The 27,318-nt window shown below is 37.8% G+C and overlaps 1 protein-coding gene across 5 annotated transcripts in view; it reads left to right on the top strand.

Moving 5' to 3' along the window:
- The window catches only part of SIPA1L1 (signal induced proliferation associated 1 like 1), a 383,207-nt gene that overhangs the window by 144,861 nt on the left and 211,028 nt on the right, over positions 1-27,318 (top strand). The window lies entirely within an intron of this gene.

The following is a 27,318-nucleotide window of genomic DNA, read 5'->3' as shown; positions in this document are numbered from 1 at the left end:
AAGCAGGCTGACAATATATAGCCTTGACGTACTCCTTTCCTGATTTGGAAAATTGGGAAAGTCCATTGTTCTGTGTCTGGTTCTAAACAGTTGGCTCCCCCCCCCCCTTTTTTTTTTTTTTGCTTAATTTTCTCAGAACCTGTATGCTTATGTCTCATTGGCCTAAACTGTGAAAGTGGACTCATCTAGCTGTAAGGAGGCAATGAAAGATAGTTCTTTAATTAGTTGTCTTGCTTTCATCAGGTTAATTAGGGGTTCTGTTAGGAACGAGGAGAGTGGACACTGAGTAGCAACAAGCAGCCTCAGCTGCATTACTAGATAAAGTATTATTTGACTGAATGAATGAAAACGAAGGTGACTTGATGGAGTCAAGGCTTCTGGTGCAGATTCTGCACATTTACTTTTCAGGTTCTGTATTTTTGAACCTTAAAATCAGATTGGTCATCTATGGGTCTAGAAAATGAAATACTTGAATCTGCTTTGTTCTGTAAATCACAGTGTTAGTCTATCTTTAAGCGTGGTGGACTGGCCAGAATGGTAGGCTAATGAGATAGGTTTTGGTTGTTACGTGTGTGTGTATGTAGATGTGCAATGGGTATGTTTGGTATTTTACTTCCATCTATGATTAGCAGTCTTTTATTTTACTGAATTCCTGTGATTTTGGTTTAAAGGAATAGGTATATAACTTAGTACTTTCATATTTATAGATTTTTATTTTCCCAGAGATTTATCTGTTTTGATTTTTCACCTCTGCCCTGGTGGTGATTCTCCTAATGTGAATACTAAAATTGACAAGACATCATTTCCTAAGTGATACATATACATATACTAGTGCTACCCTTTTTCACTATAATACTCTTGAAATACAATTTTTAAAAATTATAAAAGTTCTGTTTTGAAGCTTGCTTTGAGAATGGTGCCAATTTCCAAAATTATCATCAATTGGTGCCATAATTATTTAACTGATACTTTGATAGGATATTCATGGTTTTCTTTTTATCTTTTGGTCTCTGAAAGAAAACTCTTTCTTCATTCTCAGTGAGGCCATTTTGGAAGGGATTGCCTTGTGAACGTTCTGAAGAAAAATAATGCTGTGAGAAACCTTAAAAATAGGCTTTTGTTGGCTGCTTCTTTGGAACGATGTTCAGGTACTCTGCACACCTTTGAAAATATGCTCTATTCCTTCATTCTGTTGCGCTGAGCATTCAGAAATTGGTTTCCCCCAATTATCTCAACGTGAAGAATGGCCTGCTTTTATTGGTTATGTGAAGCAGTACATTCCAGGGACCCTCAGCTGCAGGATGGCCCTTGCTTCACAGCTGCTGCTCTTCCTTTGTGGAGGCTGCCAGTTGCTAAGAGAAGGCTTTGTCTGTTGCGTATAAAATGAACTTTGTTTGGACCTCCCTCAAGCAACTTAAAGTGTGTTAGAGTCCAGCTGGACATTCCTTACCAGATGATGATTTAAATGCAGGTCAAATTTAGAACTCAACTTATATTAGTTTAAAAATAGATGTGGCCTTTAGAAAGATGACCTCTGGTACATTTGGGGCTTTTGGATCTGCTCGGCCATTTCTTGTGAATCACACAGCTGTTTTAGACTCTGAAAGGCAGTGCACAGTTAGGCTAGATCAAGCCAGTGTCCTTCTAACTTGGGATCCCACTCTTCCTGCCACACTGGTCTCTTCAGCCAATACGCATGACTTCCAGTAAATTCATGGCAAGATGAGAATATGTAGCATAGAACAGAATCTGTCTTCTGTACATTAATTTTGTTAGAGGTTTTCTAGTTTGACTCTGCAAGCTCAAGAAGACAGAAAGAAAATCTGAAAGGTTAATTTTAAGGTAATAAGACTGTTCATTATATAGTGTATCCGTCAGTTTTATTTAGTTGAGTCAGACATTTCCCTCAGGGGACAGGGTAAACGTCAGCAACCCTACAGATGAGAAAGATATGACTACTGGCAGCTTTTCTCTGGGGCTGAAAGACAGTATATCAAATGATGTTATGTACCATTTATGACATGCAAGTGAATTATTGGTTATGTAGAATATGGAGTCATTTTTTTATGTCTCATTCATCACCCCCAGGTCTAAAAGTTTACATGAAATGTGTTCAGCAGAAAAGTTAATAGGGTAGGGCTGGGGTTAGGGAGGCATTTGGTGCTAGCTTTTTTAATTATCAGAGAAGCAGATATATTACATGAATATATTTGAATTATTGCCTAAATTTTTTTGTCCAAAAAATCAAAATGGTAAGGTTAAAGTTTTAAATACTTGAGTTGTTTAGACTTTATTAAAAAATAACCATTAAGAGGAATTTTTTTAATTATGATTTAAACAGGCAAAAATCAGCATTTTTTTTAATACAGTTAAGATTTTTGTTTGTGGACATCTCTTTTCATATAGCCTTAATGGTTATCTTCTCTACTGACACCTTCGTATGATAAAGTGCAGTTTGTTTAGACCTCCCTCAAGCAGCTTAAAGATCCCAACTGGACATTGCTCACAGAATGGTAATTTAAATATTCTTTGAGGCTGATAAACCCCTTTTTAACGAATTAGTATTCAACATTGAACCTTTCGGTACATTTAGCAACATAAAATTATATATTATTTTGTGATCCACCTGTGTTAGTAATGTTATTATTTACATCAAAGCAAGTGTCTTTTAAAAAGAGGAAATGTGCTTGCTTTTTATTTAGAAAAGGGCAGAGTATATTGCATATACTCTGTGTGTGTGTGTGTGTGTGTGTGTGTGTGTGTGTAGTCCATGTTATTGTATTGATAGTAATTTACATATTTCTAATAGAGAGCTACGGTGAATATATTTTTGCATTGCACAAGTAATGTTTGGACATTTCAAAGATTACTATGTCATGCTAGCTAGGGTAGAAATGTCATACAGTGACAATGTTGAACACATTTGTGGAGGCATTTATAATTTTTTCTTTGTTGTGCACCTATTTGGACAAAAGGAAAGCACTTACTTGCTGTAGTCATTTTTCATTATAACATAGCTGAAACCAAAACAGTAGTGTTTCTTTCAAATAAGCAATATAAGGTATGAGTATCTACCTAATAATTCATCACAGGAAACCTTTTCGAAGTCAGTATTTTAATAGGAGTCAAGACGCCTGTTGCTCATACTAGGAATTTTGTTCATTTAAATTAGTAGCGATAATATTTATGTATTTTTAAATAATTCTCTGAGTGCTTAAGTAATAAACACTCCTTTTGATCCTTAGTATCATTCTTTCAAATAGACAGGGTATCCACATTTAAAAAGGAAAAGGAACCAAATCCACATGTTGGATACATTTCTAACCAACTGGGGAAAAAAGTGTCCACTACAAGATTCTCAGCAGTCTCTTATCCAGTCGGGATTTTGTTTTCCTAGTAAAGTCTTCATTACAACAGAAACTCAAGCAAAATGAAATGTGGCTCTGGGAAGCTGAGCTGTCTCTGGGAGCAGTTCTCTGAAGGTTAAATTTCAGTTGTTCCCGTTGGTGGTGATCATAATTCATTTGCTTTTCTCCCTGAGTACCTTCTTTGTGTTAGTCATCATCCTGCGAGGCTCTGGGGACCTTGTATTTCCACAAACTGACACCACACTTGTCTTCATGGAACTTAGGGCTTAGTGGAAGACACATGAGCAAATAGTATGGTCACACAAGTAAATACATTCGTGTAAACCAGTGGATGCTCTAGAAGTAAGATACCCATGTATTTCCAGTAGTATAAAGAAAACCTGATGTTTTATTTAAACACAGACAAACACACGCACGAAGCAAGAGATGGGGTTTGTGGGCTACATTTCTAGCAAATTGTACATGAACGCAAATTACTTGGAAACAGGGAAAATGTACCTGACATCCTCATTTAGCTCAGCGTGTGTATGGGGTGAAGTGGGAGAGGAGGCGGAAGAGGCATGGGAGAAAATGCTTCCAGCACAGATGAGTGGGAATTATCCAGAGTAGAACTTGGGAGGCAGGAAAATATTTCAGACAAACCCCAACCCTAGACAGGAAAGCTGAGTGTGTTTGATAAGCTTAAAGATTAATGTGGCTGGAGCATGTAATTGGGAACACAGTGGCTTCAAAGTTGGAAAGATCTGCTGGATTATCACACAAGGGCTTTTAGACCATGTCAAGGATTTTTAGGTTCACACCCAGGGTAATGAGAAGCTGTTGAATGGCTTTAGGCAAGGGTGTATCGTATTTTGCAAAGCCCACTTGGTTGCTGTGTTGAGAGTACAGTAGTTGGTGGCAAGGGTAGAGGGGGCAAAATCAAAAATTAAAAATTATTTTACTGTAGTAAGGATTTACAGTGTGTGCTCATTTCTACCATACAACAACGTGATTCTGTTACATATAGACACACACACATATAGTCTTTTTCATATTTTTTCCATTATGGTTCATCACAGGGTATTGAGTATATTCATGGGGTCGCAAAGAGTCGGACACGACTGAGCGACTGAACTGAACTGAATTGATTGAGTATATTTCTCTGTGTTATACAGTAGGACCTTATTGTCTATTCTATTTATAACAGTTTGCTGATGCAGTTTTTCTTACTGATATTATCCTGGGATGTAAGGGAGTTGACTACTTTAAAGAAAAAAGATCCTCCCTAACTAAAGCTGGAATTTTTGCTTTTTGTGTTTGGATGACCTCTAGTGCTCTTCCCCAGCAGAGTGTGAGCTCCTTAGGTCCTGAAGTTTGCTCTTATTCCCTGTGATGTGCCTATAACCTTGAGCAGGGCCTAACATGGAGAACATTCTCAGTAGATATTTCTGAACTGACCAATCGATGGCCTGAGAAAAATGCATTTCTGTTTTCTGCTCATCTGAGTCCGTCAGCGCCTTCTCTGCCACCTGGCAGTTCGGGCTGTATTTAAATCTGTTTAATGCCCACAGGCATTGCAGCCAGGTCCACATGGACCTTGTCCTTGACAACGGGCCTTTGTTTGGATACTTTGGGAATTACTGGCTACCACCAGGGCTGAAAGTGAAAAGAAATGGTATATTAGTTTAATTTTCCGGCTAGCAGCCTGATGGCACAGCGACAAAAAAGACTTGGCAGTAGGAACAAATGTGGATTGCTGGAAGTTTCAGGGGAGGTCAGGCATGCCAGAGTATAGGAACATGGTGTTGGTTTTATTAGTTCAGAAGTTTTAAATTTCAGAATAACCATTTTTTTTCCCCAACAGTATAAAGGTTCAACTTGATGTTTTATTAAGAAGAAGTGAGAAGTGGGGTTGAAGGCTACATTTTTAATGTGTAATTGAGGATTCCTTTTACTTAGGATAAACCTTTGACTTTGAAACAACTTGACAGACAAAGCTGTTTATTGGCGTGAGCATCGTTGAGGCAGATAGAAGTTTTATTCTGGGATATAGATCATGTTGATATCAGCTCTGGTATAAATGATTTCTCTTCTCTGGTTCAGCCTTGTGGACTGTGTGACAGAGCCTGGCTCCTGCATTTGGTCTTTCTTCTAAGGGGGGATTTGAGGAAGCTATGGTGCCTCTGCCCTTCAGGTCAACAATTGTGGGATAAATCCTGAAATGTGCTTTTCCCTTGCCTTTCATTACTAAGCTTCACCAAGATGGATCTGACCGTGGCTTTAATTGTACTTGTAAAGCTTGAGATACGTTTCTTCATTTTCTGTCTGATTGAAGTAGGCGTTTTCATACGTCTTCTCCCTCTTTGTTGTCCCAGATGACTGGGACTGGGATTCTTTTTACTTCTGTGCCCTTCTCCAGTTTGCAACTTAATTCTCGTTAAAAGAGCACGTCTATGATGCCTGCCCCGTGAACTCTTCCAGCAGAAATAATTACTGAACAACTACTTGTCTGGGTACTGGGTATTGTTCTAGTCCTGTGTTTGAACAATAGAAAATTATATATTTTATGTGACTATGGACTTGTGAAATTAAACTGATTGATCAGAGTGACTGAGGAGACCTTTATTTTTATCTGTCCAGGGACAGAGTCTTAACAGATGTAAAAAGGGAGTATTTCATTAAAGTGTCACTGTGAAAAGAACCCTCATCACAATATAGCTCGAGTTCATACGGGAAACTTACATTATTGCTTTCTTTCTAAAACAGTGGGAAAAAATTTATGCACGTTATTGTCAGGAGATAAGCTGATATTATAAAGCCTATATAATTTAATTCCAAAGGGTTAAGATAAAATTAAAATGTATTAACAATTCAAAAATGTTAATACATCTTTAAAAAGCATCAGCTATTTTAAGATGAATATATTTCAGTTCAACAGTTTTTTTTTTTAATATTGTAGTCTTTAATATATTCAGTTCCTTGCTTGTGTGTGTTAATTCCGCTGAAAAACTTTCATACTCTTGATTACTGATAATGTTGACAAGCTAAGCTAAGGGAAATCCATGGTTTAATATTTACCACACTATAAAGCACACTGGCTCTTGTTTTTAGGCATGAGTTGTCAATTTGGGTACTATGTGTGTCGGGGGCGGGGGTGTTGAAAATCTAGAGAATTACAGCGTTGAAAGCGATCAGTTTTAAGCCTTCCTAGTTTGGGTACCTTTACTTTTTTGTTTGTTAGCTTTTTTGCCTTACTGTTCTAGCTAGAATCTCCAGTTGTCGTTCAGTCACTAAGTCGTGTCCAGCTCTTTGTGACTCCATGGACTGCAGGATACCAGGCTTCCCTGTCCTCCACCATTTCCTGGAATTTGCTGAAATTCATGCCCATTGGGTCAGTGATGCCATCCAACCATCTCATCCTCTGTTGCCCTTTTTTCCTCCTGCCTTCAGTCTTTCCCAGCATCAGGGTCTTTTCCAGTGAGTTGGCTCTTCACATCAGGTGGCCAAAATATTGGAGCTTCAGCTTCAGCATCAGTCTTTCCAGTGAATATTAAGGGTTGATTTCCTTTGGGATTGGCTGTTTTGATCTCCTTGCAGTCCAAGAGAGTGATTTCCAGCACCACAGTTCAAAAGCATCATTTCTTCAGTACTCAACCTTCTTTATAATCCAACTCTCACATCCATATATGACTACTGAAAAAACCACATCTTTGCCTATATGGACCTTTGTCGGCAAAGTGATATCTTTGCTTTTTATTACGCTGTCTAGGTTTGTCATAGCTTTTCTTCCAAGGAGCAAATGTCTTTTAATTTCATGGCTGCAGTCACTGGCCCCAGTGATTTTGGAGCCCAAGAAAAATTTCCATTTTTTCCCTATCTTTTTGCCACGACATGATGGAATTGGATGCCATGATCTTACTTTTTTGAATGTTGAGCTTTAAGCCAGCTTTTCACTCTCTTTCACCCTCATAAAGAGGCACTTTAGTTCCTCTTTGCTCTCCTTCATTAGAGTGGCATCATCTGCATATCTGAGGTTGTTGATATTTCTCCCTTCATTCCAGCTTGTAATTAATTCATCAACTCTGGCATTTTTCATGATGTACTTCGCATATAGGATTCCCTGGTGCCTTAGATGGTAAAGAGTCTGCCTGCAACGTGGGAAACATGGGTTTGATCCCTGTGTCGGGAAGATCCCCTGGAGAAGGAAATGGCAACCCATTCCAATATGCTTGCCTGGAGAATCCTGTGGACAGAGAAACCTGGCAGGCTACAGTCCATGGGGTTGCGAAGAGTCAGACACAACTGAGCGACTTCACTTTAAGTAAGCAGGATTTTTGAATAGAAATGGTGAGCGTGGACATGCTTATCTTGTTCCTGATGTTGTGGAAACACTTTCAGTTTTTTAACATCAAGTATGATGTTAGCTGTAGGTTTTGTACAAATATCCTTTACAGGTTGAGAATGCTCCCTTCTGTTCCTATTGTACTGAGGTTTTTTTTGTTAAATCATGAGTGAGTGTTGTGTGTATTGATGTGATCATGTGGCTTTTTGTCCTTTATTGGTATATTAAATTAATGTTTTAAATATTGTTACATTAATTGATTTTCAGATATTAAATCAAGCTTGCATTCCTGGGATGAATCTCATTTGATGATAGTATCTAATCTTTTTTAGGTTGCTGGATTTCGTTTACTAATTGAATTTGTGTGTGTGTGTGTATATATATATACATATATATATATTCAAGAGGGATATTGATCTGTTTTCTATTTTTGTGATATCTTTGGCTTTGGTATCAAGATAATATTGAATTTATAGAAGGAGTTGGGAACAAAAACAAAAGAATGAGTTGGGAAGCATTCTCTTTTCTTTTTTCTGTTTTCTGGAAGAGTTTGTTAAGAGTTGGCTTTGTTCTTTAAATATGTGATGGAATTCAGCAGTGAAGCCATCTGGGCCTGGGATTCTTTTTGTGGGAAGATTTGTAATTGCTAGTTGAATTTCTTGTTACAGGTCTGTTCAGATCTTCTGTTTCTTCTTGAGTTGGTTTTACTACTTTATATCTTTCTAAGATTTTGTCCATTTCACTTAAATTATCTGATTTGGTGGTATACTACACTGTGCTTAGTAGCTCAATCGTGTCTGACTCTTTGCAACCCCATGAACTGTAGCCCTCCAGGCTCCTCTGTCAATGGGGGATTCTCCAAGCAAGAACACTGGAGTGGGTTGCCATGTCCTCTTCCAGGGTATCTTGCCAAGCAAGGGATTGAACCCAGGTCTCCTGCATTGCGGGCCAATTCTTTACCGTCTAGGCCACGAGGGAAGCCCAAGAATACTAGAGTGGGTGGCCTGTCCCTTCTCCAGGGGGAACTTCCTGCCCCAGGAATCCAACTGGGTTCTCCTGCATTGCCGGCAAATTCTTTCTTATAATCAGTTCAGTTCAGTTCCTTTATAATCTTTTTCTATAGGGTCAATAGTGATGCCTCCTCTCTCAATCCTGATTTTGTTAACTGATGTCTTTTTCATTTTTTTTTGGTCAGTCTAAGTAAAAGTTTGTCAGTTTTATTGACCTTTTAAAAGAATCGACTCCAGTTTCATTGTTTTTCCCTCTGTTTTTTCTGTTTTCAGTTTCAGTGATTTTTGCTCTGAACTGTAATTTCCTTCATTTTCATTCTGTGGGGTTTAGTTTACTCTTTATGTAAAGTGGAAGAGAATTGAAAATTTTATTTTCTAATGTAGGCCTAAGTTTAAAACCTATAAAATGGTGTCTTTAGATACATTCTCTACAGTTTCACTTTTTTTTTTTGTTTTCATTCACTTCAAAGTATTAATTGCTTGAGAAAAATTTATTTTCTTTGACCCACAGGTTGTTTACAAATTATTGTTTGATTTCCAATTATTTGGAGATTTCCTAGATTACTTTTGTTTTGATTTAATTCTTTGGAGTCTCAAATGTATTTTATTTTATTTCAGTCCTTTTAAATTTATTAAGACATGTTTTATGACATTGCAAATGATCTATCTTGCATCTTGAAAACGATGTGTATTCTAGAGTATTTTGTAGATACCAGTTAGGTCACTATGGTAAACAGTGCTGTTCAAATGTTTATATCCTTTATGATTTTTGTCTAGTTGTTCTATGACTTAGAGGGGGGTATTGAAATGTCTTATTATTTTTGAATGGTCTCTTTCTCCTTTTGGTTCTGTCCAGTTTTGTTTCATTTGTTTTGGGGCTCTGTTGTTAGATTGCATATACGTTTATAATTATTATATCTCCCTAATTAATCAACCCTTTGTCATTTTAAACTTTCTTTTTCTTCAGTAATATCTTGTCTTAAAGTCCACTTTGTCTAACAGTAATAAAGTTGGCTCCAGCTTTCTTATGATTACCGTTTATGGTATGTGTTTTTCTGTCTTTGAAGGCTTTTAGAATCAGTCATGTGTCAACATGAGAATGTTGCAAAGTCATCCTTTCTTAAAATCTGCTACATTTTCCTAGCATTTTATTTATATATATGTGAGCTACAGGAGGACCCTCTTAAAATTATCACAAAGTTTTGAACACGTGTCCAGTTCTACAAATCTCTAAACACTTTTGGATTTCCTGTAACTTCCACCCCCGTCAGGATTGAGAACAGTTTTGTGACCCTCAAACACACCATCCCTTTGTGTATAGTCACCTCTCCTCTCCCTACCCCTCCATGTCCTCTGGCAGCCACTGGTCTGTACTCTCATCCTAGAGTTTTGTCTTTTTGAGAATGTCATCTAACTTAATAAATTAGAATGTCGTGTAAATAGAGTCATACAGTATTTAGCTTTCTCAGACTGGCTTCCCTTCACTTAGCATGGCTTTGAGCTTCATTTGAATTGTTGCACGTGTCAGTGGTTCCTTCTTACTGCCGAGTCTCCCATCGTGTGGATGTGCCGGTTTGTTTATACAGTCACCCATTGCCGGCACTTGGGTTGCTTCCAGTTTGGATAATTATTAGTAGAGAGCTGCTATAAACATTTTTGTTCAGGATTTTCTGTTAATGTAAGTTTTCATTTCTCTTGGGTAGATACTTAGATGTGTGATTTCTTGATCATAGTGTATGTTTAAACTTAAGAGAAGCTTTCAAGCTGTTTTCAAGAGCAGTTGTATCATTTTGCATCCCCAGCAGCAGTGTTTGAGAGTTCTCCTTGCCTCACATCCTCCCTAGCACTAATTGCCAGCATTTTCATTTTAGCTATTCTAACAAGTTTGCAGTCGTCATGGCTTTAATTTGCATTTCCCTATCAGTGAACAATTTTGAACGTCTTTCATGTATCTGCCATCTTTGTATCTTCTTAGGTTAAGTGTCCTCTTTAAGCTTTAAATTTCCTATGTTAAGGACTTCTGAGAAAAATTGTTTTAAGTACCCTGAATATAATCATTTCTTGATAGTGGAGTTCATTGTCGTGGACTCTAATTACAAGATGGATTTGGAATTACTGAGAAGCTTTGGAGGACTGTTGAGCCGTGTTGTACTACTTCTGTCTCTTTCAGGCTTTACTTTTCTGCTGTTGGTGTGCCTGATTCTGGCGGCAGTCCCACTTCCCATCCCCTTTCTGGTTTTCTGCTTTTATGAAATGATCACGAGGAAGTCTGTTAGAATAGTGTTTGGAAAAGAGTAGTGGAGTGCCTCTCAGTGAATGTTACAGGAGCTCTTCTCTAAGCAAAGTACATAAACTCTGTAACATCTGTTTAGTGCCTTTCAAACTGGAGCCGTGAAATTAAGACAAGGGGTTTGTGAACGTGTCTTTCTATGTGCACCAAGTGTTGTTTATAAGTTGAATAAATAACTTGGAATATCTAGTCTACTGTCTTTTAGAAATACTGTGGATGCTTCTGGGCAACTCTGGATTCATTACAATCTTCTTTTTTCTCCTAGAGTAGCTGCTCTCCCATCTTTTCCTTTTTTTTCCTTTTTATTGGCCATTGTGGAATTAGTAGAGGTTGTCATAGGGAGCTTTCCTGATAAGTTAGATCCTGATGTTCATGTCTAGCCAGGACAGGATGAAGTGTGCTTTTAGTTTTCAGTTTAACCCTAGGTGAGTAGATAACCAAATATTCTACCAGGCTTATATCAATTTTTGATGATGTGATACGGCATACTTTTTGTTGAAAGGCTTCTTGTGAAAGTTAAGATACTGGCAAGCTCTTTGAATTCTTCAAATAAGAGGACCTATATGAATTGTTATTAATATCAACCTAAACTAAAAAGTGAGAAGAAAATGTGTATTCTTCAAGTGATTGTTGCATAAATGAGATGCTTATATCATGGGTTCCAGGACTGATTATTTTTCCATATTTATGTCATTTTGATGTACTTATTATTAAAAAAACTTGATTAGTGGCTTGGTGGATCAATATAAAGATAGCAAAGGAAGCTGTGCTTGTGTACGTAGTTTATATAAACGTGCATATTCTTGAGCAGATTCTCAAGTCTCTGAAGTACTTTGTTGTTTTGCATGTCAAGAAAGTTCTTGTTCGGAGAATATGTAATTATATCATGATATGACTAGTTATACAGATATTATATCTTTAAATTATCAAACACCTTTATTTTCCTCAGTTATTCTTGGTTTTCATTTCAGGATGTGAAATGGCATAGTAATTTCTTCTACGTTGCTAGAGATTTTCTAAGCAAATGTATAAACAAAAAAAGTTGCTATACTAAATTATCAGCACCGTCCTTTTATTTAAGAGACATTTAGGTCAGGGATATAATGTATTTTGGGCATCCTTTTTGTCACATTTACTTAGATTCCCAAATTTCTTTGAGGCATTCAAGTAAAACTTGTTTTTCAGAACCATTGTTCAGAATTATTTGAATGAGACTAGAAATTTAAAATTTGGACAGACTAGAAATTTAAAATTTGACTGAAGTGGAGGTTAGTAATCTGGGCTGTGCCCCACCAGAAACCTGGGATCCAGTTTCTAATCATTTTATATTAAAATGACCCTTACATTTTTTATTGGTGTAATCAGCTATCCTAAGTTTGTTGCAAATGAAAATCTGTTTAGGAACTTACTTGAAGTGATTCACTTTCTAAAAAATACTTCTTTTTGGCTGTCCTGGCTCTTTGTTGCCGCACCGGCTTCTCTCTAGTGGCGGTGAGTGGGAGCTGCTGTCTAGTTGCAGCGTGAGGGCCTCTCTGATTGCAGAGCATGGGCTGTAGGGCGCACGGGCTTCCGTAGTTGTAGCCTGCGGGCTCAGTTGCGATTCCCAGGCTCCATAGCACGGGCCCAGTAGTTGTGGTGCATGGGCTCAGTTGCTCCGTGGAATGTGGGATCTTCCCAGATTAGGGATCAAACCCATGTCTCCTGTGTTGGCAGGCGGATTCTTTGCTACTGAGCCTTCAGGGAAGCCCAAAGTAATTCACTTTTTAAAAAATGAAGAAGCCAGTATATTAGTTGAAGGTAGCCAAAATGTGTCTGTTTTTGCGTTTGAATTCCATCGAGATTAACCATAAATGGAAAAATGGATACATCCAATTAGTCTGAAGTTAAGAATTTCTTTTCATCATAAAACATTGTCAAGAGTGAAAAGGCAAGACATATAGTCAAAGGATGTTTATGTCAAACAGAGGATTCATACCCAGAATGGATAAAGAACTATGAATCAATAAAAGCCAGACCCTCCTTTCCAATTTTTACCTTCCTCTTGGCCAAGACTTAAATTTTGAATAGACAGCTTAAGAAAGATGCAAAATCATTTCTTAAAAGAAAAATGCAAATTAAAACCATAATGATGCACTGTTACATTCTCACCAGGATGATAGAAGAAAAAGACCGCTAATCCTGAGTGGAGAGCGCTGGAACTCATCCACACTGTGGTGGCTGTGCTGTGCTCAGTTGTGTCCAACTCTTTGCAACCCCCCAAACTGTAGCCCACTAGGATCCTCTGTCCACGGAATTTTCCAGGCAAAAACACTGGAGTGGGTTGCCATTTCCTCCTCCAGGGGATCTTCCTGTCCCAGCGATCAAACCTGTGTCTTTTTGCATTGGTAGGCAGATTCTTTTCCTGCTGCAACCCCAGAGGAGCCCACTACTAGTGGCAGTATAAATTGGTACCACCTTTGGATCCAGCACTTCCACGCCCAGATGTGTACAAACCCAACAGAAATGCACGCATTTGGGCCCCAGAGAATGTGTCCAACTGTATTCATAGCAGCATTATTTGTACTCATGCCAAAGTAGAAAAAATAGAAATGTTCTTTGGTAGTAAGTGGAGAAGCGTATTGTGGTGTGTTCATGTAACACTCCTAATGCTTCCTGTTTCAACATAGATGAGATTCACAATGCTGAAGGAAAGAAAACAGCATACTCCATGGCCTCATTTAAATAAGTTACTTTCCAACCTCATATTTTCTTGTGCTATAAAATGTTCAATTTGAAAACAGGCAGAACCAGTGTGTGGTGTTTGAGGTTATAATGGTTGCTGGCTTTGGAAGCCTTGAAGGTGGCTTTTGAGGTGTTGGTAATGTTCTTTCTTGTTTGAATACTGTTTACATAGATGATTTCACTATATGTTAAAGGTGTACACTTAAGATTTATATATTTATATGTGTATTTTAATTTTTAAAAAAGTTTAATTCAGAAAATCCATTGAGCATAACTGATTTTTCTTCTACACATTGCATCCTGAAATGGGAATGAGGAATTAGAATTTTTTGGTGTTAGCCATAACAGTTCCTAAAAATTGTTTTGCCTTCAAGGGCTGATGCTCTTGTTTGCCAATTTTGGTTTTACTGCTTTAAGAATTTCTATGAAATCTGAATGGTTGGAAGGGTCAGAAACAACATTCCTTAGTTATTGTTCAGTTGCTCAGTTGTGTCCGACTTTCTGAGACCCCACGGACTGCTGCACACCAGGCTTCCCTATCCTTCACTATCTCTCAGAGTTTGCTCAAACCCATGTCCATTGAGTTGATGATGCCATCCCACCATCTCATCCTCTGTCATTTTCTTCTCCTCCTGTCCTCAGTCTTTTCCAGCATCAGGGTCTTTTCCAATGAGTTGGCTCTTCACATCAGGTGGCCAATGTATTGGAGTTTCAGCTTTTGCATCAGTCCTTCCAGTGAACATTCAGCATTGTTTTCCCTTAGGATTGACTGGTTTGATATCCTTGCAGTCCAATGGACTCTCAAGAGTCTTCTCCAACACCACAGTTCACAAGCATCAGTTCTTCAGCCCTCAGCCTTCTTTATGGTCCAACTCTCACACCTGTATGTGACTACTGGAAAAACCATAGCTCTGACTATACGGACCTTTGTTGGCAAAGTGATGTCTCTGCTTTTTAATATACTCTCTAGGTTGGTCATAGCTTCTCTTCTGAGGAGCAAGCGTCTTTTAATTTTACGGCTGCATTCACCGTCCGCATTGATTTTGGAGCCCAAGAAAATAAAGTCTGTCACTGTTTGCATTTTTCCCCCCATCTATTTGCCATGAAGTGATGGGATTGGATGCCACAATGTTAGTTTTTGAATGTTGTTTTTTTTTTTTTAATCTATTTGTTTTTAATTGGAGGATAATTGCTTTACAGTATTGTGTTGGTTGTTGAGCCAGATTTTTCACTCTCCTCTTTCACCTTCATCAATATGCTGTTTAGTTCCTATTCAGTTTCTGCCATTAGGGTCATATCATCTGCATATCTGAGGTTATTGACATTTCTCCTGGCAATCTTGAACCTAACTTGTGCTTCACACAGTCCAACATTTCACATGATGTACTCTGCATACAATTTAAATATGCAGGGTGACAATATATAGCCTTGTCGTACTCCTCTCCCAATTTTGGAATAAACTATAGTGTATTTATTAATATGAAAATGTATCTGTGTTTAAAAATTTTTACAGAGAACTGAAGTCAGGTGCTGATAAAGCCTTCTTAGTCCAGAGACATCTCTGTTAGCCCAGAGAAAATATTTTTCACTTGCAATGATGCAAATCTAATTATGGTCTAACACAGTTCTCAGTTAATGGTATGTTTTTTATAAAATTCCTCTAATGCTTATTATATTGTGCCACATTATAGGTCTTTATATTTATTTCCCCTGTATACTGTAATTTTCTTGAGGACAGGAACTGTTTTATGTCTTCTAACATAATGCATTGCTTATACTAAACAGAAAATGTTGATTGTCTTTATATTTTATTGAAGAGTGATAAAATACTACAGGTTTTGAATTCTGCTGCATATTCCCCTTTTCTCAGGCAGAATTAGTTGCAATTTCTTGTATGATGATGTTGTAACATCTGTCCTGGTCAGTGGTCTTGAAATTTTATAGCCATCATAGCCTCTGACCACCAGTGAAAAACATGTGCTTTATATATATATATATCAGAGTGATGAACTTTGCCATAGTTTAACCACAAGCAGTGTAAATAATAATATTTTAAAATGGTAAGATCTGGATTTACTGTTAGTTTGATAGCATAGCTTATGTTATCCTAAGAACAATGCTGTGTGAAAGTGCTTGGCAAGTTACAAAGTTAGTACAACTAGAAAGTCTGAAGAAATTTTCTGGCAAGGTTCCTATTTTGGCTTTGATTCAGAGCCCCTATTTATATTCAGAATCACTTTAAAATGTTTTGTGAGTAAATCACTGGCCCCACGTAAGTTGATTATGCAGAAGAAACATTTTAAGATGCTAATTTCATTGATTTGGTTATCTTTTGCATGTCCAATAGAATATCAGTTCACTTCAGTTCAGTTGTGTCCTACTCTTTGCAACCCCATGAATTGCTGCATGCCAGGTCTCCCTGTCCAATCACCAGCTCCCGGAGTTTACCCAAGCTCATGTCATCCCCTTCTCCTCCTGCCCCCAGTCCCTCCCAGCATCAGAGTGTCTTCCAATGAGTCAACACTTTGCATGAGGTGGCCAAAGGATTGGAGTTTCAGCTTCAGCATCAGTCCTTCCAATGAACACCCAGGACTGATCTCCTTTAGAATGGACTGGTTGGATCTCCTTGCAGTCCAAGGGACTCTCAAGAGTCTTCTCCAACACCACAGTTCAAAAGCATCAATTCTTTGGCACTCAGCTTTCTTCACAGTCCAACTCTCACATCCATACATGACCACTGGAAAAACCATGGCCTTCACTGGACAGACCTTTGTTGGCAAAGTAATGGCTCTGCTTTTTAATATGCTATCTAGGTTGGTTGTAACTTTCCTTCCAAGGAGTAAGCGTTAGGGTATAATAAATCTATTAGCTGACAAGTTTGGTTTACTGAAAATATAAAAAAGTTTGTAGTGTATGTCAATTTGGACTGGTTTATTGTTGTGATTAGGGTAACTGCCTAAGAAGCTTGATACTATTAAATGTCTCATTAAGTATTTTTCTTAAACTTTGCTTTTATCTTTTCATATAAGCTATTTGTTGAAGTTAAAACACAATGAAATTACTAGCAAAAATTGTTGCTATCAGTTTAACAAATATGTATACTTGTTTAATCATAGAGTCCTTATTTTAAAATAATTTTAGGTTTACGGAAAATTGCAAAGATGTGAAAACTTTTAAATGCCTAACTGGTAGTTCCTTTAATTAGCATTACTATTAAAATTTAACATCTTTAATAAAATATTCTTGCCTCTGATTTTCGTTGATTAGAAAATTTTGTTTGCATGAAAATTTTGCACATTGTTATCTGTCCCTGGCATCTGGTCCTATCACTTCATGGGAAATAGATGGGGAAACAGTGGAAACAGTGTCAGACTTTATATTTTGGGGCTCCAAAATCACTGCAGATGGTGATTGCAGCCATGAAATTAAAAGATGCTTACTCCTTGGAAGGAAAGTTATGACCAACCTAGACAGCATATTCAAAAGCAGAGACATTACTTTGCCAGCAAAGATCCGTCTAGTCAAGGCTATGGTTTTTCCTATGATCATGTATGGGTATGAGAGTTGGACTCTGGAGAAAGCTGAGCCCTGAAGAATTGATGCTTTTGAACTGTGGTGTTGGAGAAGACTCTTGAGAATCCCTTGGACTGCAAGGAGATCCAACCAGTCCATTCTAAAGGAGATCAGTCCTGGGTGTTCATTGGAAGGACTGATGCTGAAGCTGAAACTCCGGTACTTTGGCCACCTCATGCGAAGAGTTGGCTCATTGGAAAAGACTCTGATGCTGGGAGGGATTGGGGGCAGGAGGAGAAGGGGATGACAGAGGATGAGATGGCTGGATGGCATTGCTGACTCGATGGACGTGAGTCTGAGTGAACTCCGGGAGTTGGTGATGGACAGGGAGGCCTGGCGTGCTGTGATTCATGGGGTCGCAAAGAGTCGGACACGACTGAGCGACTGAACTGAACTGATCTGTCCCTGGATGTGTCCATTTTCTCCTGGTTTTCAGTCTGTGGTAACTAGAATAGAATTTGTATCCTATTGTGTGAAAAAGAATTTATTTATTGTGTGAAAATTATATACATGTTAATTATGTTGACTTGGTTCACAGAGCTTTTCAGGTCTTCTGTATCTTTCTACTTCTCTGTATATTCATTATATTAATTTTTGAAAGTTTGATATTGAAACTCCAGTTAAATATCTTAACTTATCCTAAATTATCCTTAAATAAATTTTAGGATTATTAAGGATTATCTTAAAAATCCGTAATTTTTAACTAAAAATAATTGTAATATGTAGTGGAACTATGTGTAAGCTTGTTGTATATTTTCCAAGTCTCCTGTAAATATATTATTATACTTTCATAATTAAAAAAGTACTAAAAAATTGTTTTAATGTAGATTATTTCTAAGTGCAAGTGTGTTATTTTGTTGTCCTTTCCCCTAAAATATCACTTTTCCCATGCTGTAAAATGGCTATCAATCACATAGAGAGCTGTAGAACATATATGTATGTGATTTAGGCTCTATATTTATGAGCATGAATAAACTTTATTGAATCAGGACCACAGGGATCATTTAATTATAGAAACAGAAATCTACCTGGTAGAATGTTTGCAGTTTTATATTTTTATAAAGGAAAAGTAGTTTAAAATTGCATATGCCAAGTTTCTCTTCCCCTCTCCTCTTTTCTCTTGTAGTTATATAATAATGCGAGAGAGTAGTTTGTAAGGACAGAGAGGTACCACATTTTCTTGAATTTAAGATGCCTTCAATTGTAAGACATATCATTATTCTAGTATCTTGAAGGAAGAGACCTTGGGTTTTAAAACTAGTGGTATGATGCCAGTAATTATTAGATGCATCCTGATTTCAGCAATATAGAAATGAATAAAAATGTGAATTTTAGATCCATGCAAAACATTCATCACTCTACACGATTATTTTGTTTGGGGTTTAACTTAGGACCACTAGCATGTTTAGAAGTTAATGTGACAATCATTTATTTAAATTGTATTGCTTGCTTTTATCCCTAAGTACTGTTTGGTGACATGTTCTAAACAGTGTCTCTTGTTTTAAGAAGGTATTAAAATTTTCATTTAAGTATTTTCTATAGACAAGTTTGAGTACTTTTCAGGGACATAATATTAATAAAAAGCCAGATTCCTTTCATATAAGTTTAGTACTTGTACCATGTGACCTCCAAAAGCTATTTCATCATATTCCTTTCGACTCTCCTGAATTTTCAATTTTTTTCTCTACTGGTTATTCACTCTTCTTCTAGTTTATAAGCTATACAAATTGTTCTCAAGCATGGTTATTCCCCAAACCACTATGTTTTTTTTTCCCCCAATGTTACTGCTTATTTCTTCTTTCCTAGCATTCTCTGATTTACAAACTGCCTCACCTCCATCATATATTAAACAATTCTCTGTGTAAGATTTATGTCTCTAAATCTTTCTTGCTGAGGCTCTTCTAGATTTTAAGGTACCCAGGACTTTTTTCATTTTCTGAAGCTGTTTTTTTTTTTTTTTAAGTTTAGCTGTTAAACCCCGTCTTTCTCTGTACTCTATGGCTGCAGTTTTTGTCTCTGTCACTTTTATAAAATCGTCAACGCCAGATTCTCTTCTGATTTCACCTACTCTATTATTAAGAGAATATTGAAATGTAAAAGAAAAATGCTGTATTGACCTGTCTTTCCAGTATATATATAAATTTAGAGATTATAGTATGGATGCACTTTGATTCTCTGCATAGTGTATCTGTTATTTGACAGTTTACTTGTTTCCAGAGTCTTTATTTTGTTTCACTTTGTATCAGAGAGTATTTCCATTCATGTAACCTTTTGCTACTCTTGTATTATTTACGGAAGATCTGTTTCTAGGAGTACCACTGATGACTTAGCCATCAATCACAAGGGTTATGAGCATTTCGCTGAACATTAACTATTTTTCTAGGTGCCATCCCAATTTACAGGGCTGCAAGGCATTTAAATTCAGGCTTATTAGTGTCAAATCTACAAAAACAGTTTTACTAAATACTGAACCACGGTGCTGTCTGCCTGAGATTAATGTAATAGTGTAAATCAGCCATACTTCAATCAAAAATTTTCAGTGAGGTTAAATTAAAAAATAATTTTGCTAATTTAATAGTTATAGAAGTATAAAATATTACCTTGCTAATTTATTAGTTATAAAATGATGGCTACTTCATTTTTGTCTTAATGTTTATTTCTTGATTTTTAATGAGGGTGAGCATTTTCACGTCTGTTTTATGCTGAATTTCTTTTTCCTTATGAATTCTGCCCATACATTCTATCCTGTTTATCTAGTAATCTCGTACAAAAATTATTACAGAGCAGCCTGTCTTAGATTGCAGGATTTCTAAATTATCCTCTTTTTAAACTAAATGTACAGAGATATTCCTCCATATTCAGAGCCTGATGGCTTTTGCCAGTGTGATGCTTGAAGCTCTTGTATGTCTTTAAATGTTAAATGGACTTTTTTCCCCCTTCTCTCGTTACATAGAGATTTGGAGGAAAGCCTAGTAACTTTTTCCTTTTATTAATTGACCTGTTTCATTATTATGATAATACAAATTATCCTCTGGAAACAGTTCGTTGTTGAACTGTGCCTAATGCATTTTTCTGCTGCTGCTCTTTACTTAAAAAATGCTTTTCATGAGTAAGATGCAACTTAATTTAGATTGCATATGATAACTCTGGCAAATGAAAAATGGCTAAATACATGGACTGTCACCTCTTTCTTTCTTAGTTATTTATGGCTGCACCAGGTCTTTGCTGCGTGCGGGCTTTCTCTACTTGTGGCAAGCGGGGGTACTCTCTAGCTTGGTGCACGGGCTTTCCATCACAGTACCTTCTCTTGTGGAGCATGGGCCCGAGGTGCACTAGCATCCATAGTTGCGGCTCGTGGGCTTCGTTGCCCTGCGGCCTGTGGGATCTTCCTGGAACAGGGACTGAACCCATGTCCCTTGCATTGGCAGGTGAATTCTTAACCATTGGACCACCAGAAAAGGTCTCACCTCTTTCTATAGTGCTGGTCTCGTGCTGGTCTCACAACCTGACAGAATTTTTGCTGTAATCTGTGCACCATCAACTCAATTCATTTTGAACTCCTACTTGAACCGCTCACTCTTTGAACTTGCACTTCACTATGGTTAGCACATCTTATCAGTTGCTAAGTCATGTTCATCTCTTTGCAATCCATGGACTGTAGCATGCCAGGCTTCTCTGTCCTCCACTGTCTCCCAGTGTTTGCTCAAATTCCTTGCAGTCCAAGGTACTCTCAAGAGTCTTCTCCAGCAACACAAAATCCACAGTGATTTTGGAGCCCAAGAAAATAAAATCTGTCCCTGCTTCCACTTTTCCCCCATCTACTGGCCATGAAGTGATGGGACCAGATGCCATGATTATAGTTTTTTTAATGTTGAGTTTCAAGCCAGCTTTTTCACTCTCCTCTTTCGTCCTCATTAAGAGGCTCTTTAGGTATTCTTCATTTTCTGCCATTAAATAGTATCATCAACATATCTGAGGTTGTTGATATTTCTCCTGGCTGTCTTGATTCCAGCTTGTGAGTCATCCAGCCCAGCATTTCACATGATGTACTCTGCATGTAAGTTAAATAAGCAGGGTGACAGTATACAGCCTTGACATACTTTCCCAATTTGTAACCAGTCTGTCGTTCCATGTCCGGTTCTAACTGTTGCTTCTTGACTTGCATACAGGTTTTGCAGGAGGCAGGTTAGGTGGTCTGGTATTCCCATCTCTTTAAGAATTTTCCACAACTTATTGTGATCCACACAGTCAAAGGCTCGGCATAGTCAATGAAGCAGAAGTGATGTTTCTCTGGTATTCCCTTGCTTTCTCCATGATCCAGTGAATATTGGCAATTTGATCTCTGGCTCCTTTGCCTCTTTGAAGCCCAGCTTGTACATCTGGAAGTTCTCAGGTCATGAACTGTTGACGCCAAGCTTGACGGATTTTCAGCATTACCTTGCTAGCATGTAAAATGAGCATAATTGTATGATAGTTTGAACATTCTTTGACATTGCCCTTCTTTGGGATTAGAGTGAAAACTGACCTTTTCCAGTCTTGCAGCCACTGCTGAGTTTCCAAATTTGCTGACATATATTTGTGTGTGTGTGTGTGTGTGTGTGTGTGTGTGTGCGCGCGCGCGCGCGTATGTGTGTATAGTACATCACTTTAACAGCATCATCTTTTAGAATTTTAAATAGCTCAGCTGGAATTCCATCACCTCCACTAGCTTTGTTCGTAGTAATGCTTTGTAAGGCCGCTTGACTTAATACTCCCAGATGTCTGGCTCTAGGTGAGTGACCACATCATCATGGTTATCCCGGTCATTAAGACCTTTTTTGTATAGTTTCTCTGTGTGTTCTTGCCACCTCTTTTTAATTTCTTCTGCTTCTGTTAGGTACTTGCTGTTTCTGTCCTTCATTGTGTCCATTCTTGCGTGAAATGTTTCCTTGATATCTTCAGTTTTCTTTTAAGAGATCTCAAATCTTTCCCATTCTATTTTGTTTCCCTGTATTTGTTACTATTATCCTTTCTTTTACTGACTTGAATTATGGGCATTTCCTAAAGTTCCATCCACAGTTACTATCCCCTTTTATACATTCTCTTTTGTGAGCGCAGCCTTTTTCCATGTTCAGTTCAGTTCAGTCGCTCAGTGGTGTCCGACTCTTTGTAACCCCATGAATCACAGCACACCAGGCCTCCCGGTCCATCACCAACTCCCAGAGTTCACTCAAACTCATGTCCATCGAGTCAGTGATGCCATCCAGCCACCCATTTCAAACCCAGCTTAAACCCCAGCTGTAGCCCTATCTTCTCTTACCTTTCAACTCTTTTTTGACTCTGTTGTGTTACAGCAGATTCACCAGCTTAAGAGCCTGGGCAACAATGTAAATGAGTAAAAAGCAGGTCTTTGAGTAAGAAAAAAAAATGTTTTTCTACACTAAGAGAAACAGTAGTGTTATTGGGGTGATAAGTGGCCGCTGACATAGACTCAGGGTCAGGAAGGCAGTCTCGGAGATGGTGGAAAGCAGGAGCCTGCAGACCCCATGCAGGCTGTTTGGCTCTGGCCTTTATTGCTGTCGGGAATGTTGGGCCCAAAGTTACCAGACTCCCAGTTGCTCAAGAGAAGCTGTAAATCAGGATTTCCATGGTAAATACCGTAATTTTTCAAGGATGGGTTGAATTTTTGTTAAGTACTGCATGGGCCAAAGAAAATAGGCCGATGGACCAAGTTCAGTACGCAGGCTGTTAGTTTATAACAGTGTCTTTCTGTAAAGACTCTTTAAATGTTGTATGTCCTCATTAGGTTCCCCCCCACCCCGTGCCACATTCTTTTTTATTTCATTGTTCATTTAATAGGAGAACCATCCATTTGGTTATTTAAGCCAGGAACTTCAGAGTCACCATGGACATCTTCTTACCTCATTACTTCTTTATTTTGGAGGAGTGTTTTGGGTCAAGAGATGAATAAGCTTTTTATAAATTAATGGAGTTTGGAGCATGTTTCTTAGCAGAAAGGAAGAGGATAATGGGCAGAGCCCAGAATGTCCACTGGGATGGGATCCAAGGTATAGAATCCAGCTACAGAGTTCCATGATCTGATACTGATCACACTTCATACTTTTGTTTCTCAGTTTATCAGATTGGTAAGGAATCCACCTGCAATGCAGGAGACCCTGGTTTAATTCCTGGGTCGGGAAGATCCACTGGAGAAGGGAAAGGCTACCCACTCCAGTATTCTGGCCTGGAGAATTCCATGGACTGTATAGTCCATGGGGTTGCAGAGTCAGACACAACTGAGTGACTTTCACATTCTTATTTTAACCCCAAGTAATCATTTTATCTTTGACTTTTTTTAAAATGGATATCATATTTTCTTGAATTTTTTGAGGAACTTTAGTCTTTTGAAAACATGTTGGTTTTCTCGTGGTAACTTTTTCTTCAGGTTCTTGAATTTAGTATGTTTTTCCATGTTGCTGCTTTCCTTAGAGTGATCATTGTGTAGGGGAGCTAAAATAGGGGGAAAGATTATAAAAAAAAATTTTTAACATGTACGTGGGGATTTTCATAGGAAAATAAAGACCCAGAGAACCAATAGGCCTAATGTTTATATATCAAGTTGAACAATGAGTACCGATTGTGAAAAAATAACAAAGATTTGCAGGGGGAGGTTAAGGGAAGATAAGGTTAAGTTTTAAAATATTTGATTATGCAGGTTCTTCTCAACCTCGACTCCCTGTCTCTTGTGATCCCTCCACTCCCTGTCTCTGGTGATCAAAATGTTCTTTTCCTCCAGGTGCAGGGAGAGCATGTTTCACACGGGAGTTTTTTTGTCTCCTGTTTTCAGGAAGAAAAGGGGAGGTCAGAGTGCCTTTCTTGCACCTGTTGATTTTAGTGCCTCTAGCTCAGAATAGTCAGTATGCCAAAATGGTATGTTTTGGAGTAGAAAATTCTAACCCCCTGCAGTTGCTCAGGGTAGACTTGTTTGCAGTAAGTGAGGGGACCAGAAGGTTGGATTCAGCATTACAGACAGTCTCTCCACCTGTGCCTGTGGGCTCCAGTTTATGGGTGCCATTGTGGGTGGGCCAGCCACATGGGGTAGAGTGGACTTCCCCAGAAGATGTGTGGGTTCCTTGCCTTCAGAGTGCTGGTAAACCGCAGGTTATCTGGAATGGTTGTCTGTAAGGCTGTTCTCCCCCATTCTGAGTAGCTAAATATGATTACAATTTGAGTCTGTTTCCTTCCTACTTATTTTGAGTGAAAAGATCTGTATGTTGGCTGACTTTCAAGAATTTCGTAAAGAACCTGGTTATTTAGCGTTCAGGCCAGATGCACGGTTGCCACTGTGGAGAGGAAAGCAAACATTGCCTTCTGATGATCCACTGTGCTCTGAAGGAAAGAATGGAGAATTCGTGTGGCAAAATTATGGCTTAATAAATTGGTTATTGTTAGACTGACACACGTAGTATATACCCCTGAGAGTGGAAGTTTCTCTTGACGTGTCTGTAGTGGATTCGATTGCATTTCACGTCTTCTGCTAACTTGTATAGTTTGTTCTTACGTAAGTAAAGATTGTCACCTCTGCTTAAAATAGAAATCTTTTCTGCGGGCTCTGGGATTGCTCTTTTTCGAAGAGCGTTGTTAGAAAGCACACAAAATGAATTAGAGCTGAATCAGTTAGAACTGCCACTTGATGTCTCTGTGGAACTTACCATCTGTTTTAAAGGTTTTGTGCATACACCCACCTGTATAAAATGTGGACCAAGATATTCTAAATTCTGAACACTATTATATAACATTTAAAATCATGGAGAATAGATTGTATCTTAGACGCCAAATTTAAATGCATAGCTTGTGATTTTTCCAAATTGTTCAAGTTGGTTAATTTTATAAGGTATGAAAAATCTTTTGGTTTGAGGATACTTAAGAGGTTCCTGGGCACACCTTGGCTGAGTCGGCTTAGAACATGGTGTCATCAGAGATCATTGCTATCAGAGGATTGCAGATATAACTCAGAGTGTTTTACTTACATGAGTGTTTTGTTTTTAAATGTATTGTACTGATTTGAAAAGATGGAGTTTTTTTGTTTGTTTGTGTGTTTGGACAGGAGGAGGTAGAAAGTTGTTCTGTTTCTAATATATAGTTTTAAATGAATTCATAGTCTAATTGGTTTAAGTTCTTAGAAGTAATCTCACTCATCTTGGTAGTGGAGTAACAGAGTAACATTTTTTTTTCTTTAAATACATAAAGAAAAAATTTGGAAACCCATAATATAGATGGTGCCTTGGCAAGTGTTTTCAACAGACTTTAGGAATTTAAGTATGGTCTTCTTTCAATAACTAAATGACATATACACAATGGAGTATTACTCAGCCGTTAAAAAGAATTCATTTGAATCAGTTCTGATGAGATGGATGAAACTGGAGCCGATTATACAGAGTGAAGTAAGCCAGAAAGAAAAACACCGATACAGTATACTAACACATATATATGGAATTTAGAAAGATGGCAATGACGACCCTATATGCAAGACAGGAAAAAAGACACAGATGTGTATAACGGAATTTTGGACTCAGAGGGAGAGGGAAAGGGTGGGATGATTTGGGAGAATGGCATTCTAACATGTATACCATCATGTAAGAATTGAATCGCCAGTCTATGTCTGACGCAGGATATAGCATGCTTGGGGCTGGTGCATGGGGATGACCCAGAGAGATGTTATGGGGAGGGAGGTGGGAGGGGGGTTCATGTTTGGGAACGCATGTAAGAATTAAAGATTTTAAAATTAAAAAAATTTAAAAAAAAAATAAAACTACAAAAAAAAAGAAATTAAAAAAAAAGAACTAAATGAGATCTGTGGTTTTGTTAATCTGGTGTTTGCCGTGGACTCAGTATTGTGTTCAAAACTATAGAAAGTTATACTGTTATCTCTTGGAGGACTTAATTGTTTGTATCTTGGAAACATTCAACAGTTGTAAGGAAAAAAACTATGGGAAGGTTTTAATGACTATTAATGAGTATTGATCCAGCCTTCTGTGAGCTTGTAATATAATTCCTAAAAATTAGGTTTATCACTAATCTTTTTCTGAAGTGTTTAAGGATATTACTCCCTTGACTTTTTCTCTGCTGGTGCATTTAGCATTACAGTTCACTGATACTATTGCAAAGTCATACTTTGTTTGGTTTCCCTGGTGACTCAGACAGTAAAGAGTCTGCCTGTAGTGTGGGAGACCCAGGTTCGATCCCTGGGTTGGGAAGATCCCCTGGAGAAGGAAATGGCAACCCACTCCAGTATTCTTGCCTGGAAAATCCCATGGGTGGAGGAACCTGGTAGGTTACAGTCCGTGGGGGTTGCAAAGAGTCAGACACGACTGAGCGTCTTCACTATACTTTGTTTTCCTATTTATTCTACTGTTGAAATTTGGGGTGTTTGCAGTTTTCTGTGGTTGTGAATAATTGTATTTGTCTCTGAGTGACAGTTCTCCGGGTGACCATAAACTCAGGAGTGAAATTTGCTTGCTGATTGAGTATGTCCATGCTGGACAGTTTTCAAAGTGATTGTTCCAGCACATGACTCCCAGTGGATTCTGAATATTTCCATTGCTCCCCATCTTTGTCACACCCTTGACATTGTCTGACTTCTTAAATTTAGTCAAACTGATAGGTGTGTAAAGATGTTTTTGTCTTCCTTTAATTACTAAAGGCATAAAGCATTATTTATTTAAGGAGCTTTTCTATTTCCTTTTTTTTTATAATTTTTTGTCTACTTTTCTATTGGATTGTCTCTCTTTCTTACAAATTTTTAAGAGGTATATTCTAGATACTTATGTTTTGCTGGTTATGTGTTTTCTAACTTGTGGTTTATCCTTATATTTTCTTTATGATCTTTTTTTAATGAACCTAAGTTCTTTACCGTGATGCAGAACAAATTTACTATTTTTCTTTACAGTTTTTCTTTCTTATGTTGTTAACCTATTCTGAGACCATAAAATCTACATTTATTGTCTCTTAAAGTTTTTATAATCTTGCCTTTTACGCACATGTCTTCAGTTAAAT

This window comes from Capra hircus, chromosome 10 (genome assembly GCF_001704415.2).
Source record: "Capra hircus breed San Clemente chromosome 10, ASM170441v1, whole genome shotgun sequence".
In the NCBI taxonomy this organism is placed as follows: domain Eukaryota; kingdom Metazoa; phylum Chordata; class Mammalia; order Artiodactyla; family Bovidae; genus Capra; species Capra hircus.
Note: the sequence above shows the minus strand (reverse complement) of the source record. Positions and strands in the feature narration are given on the sequence as shown.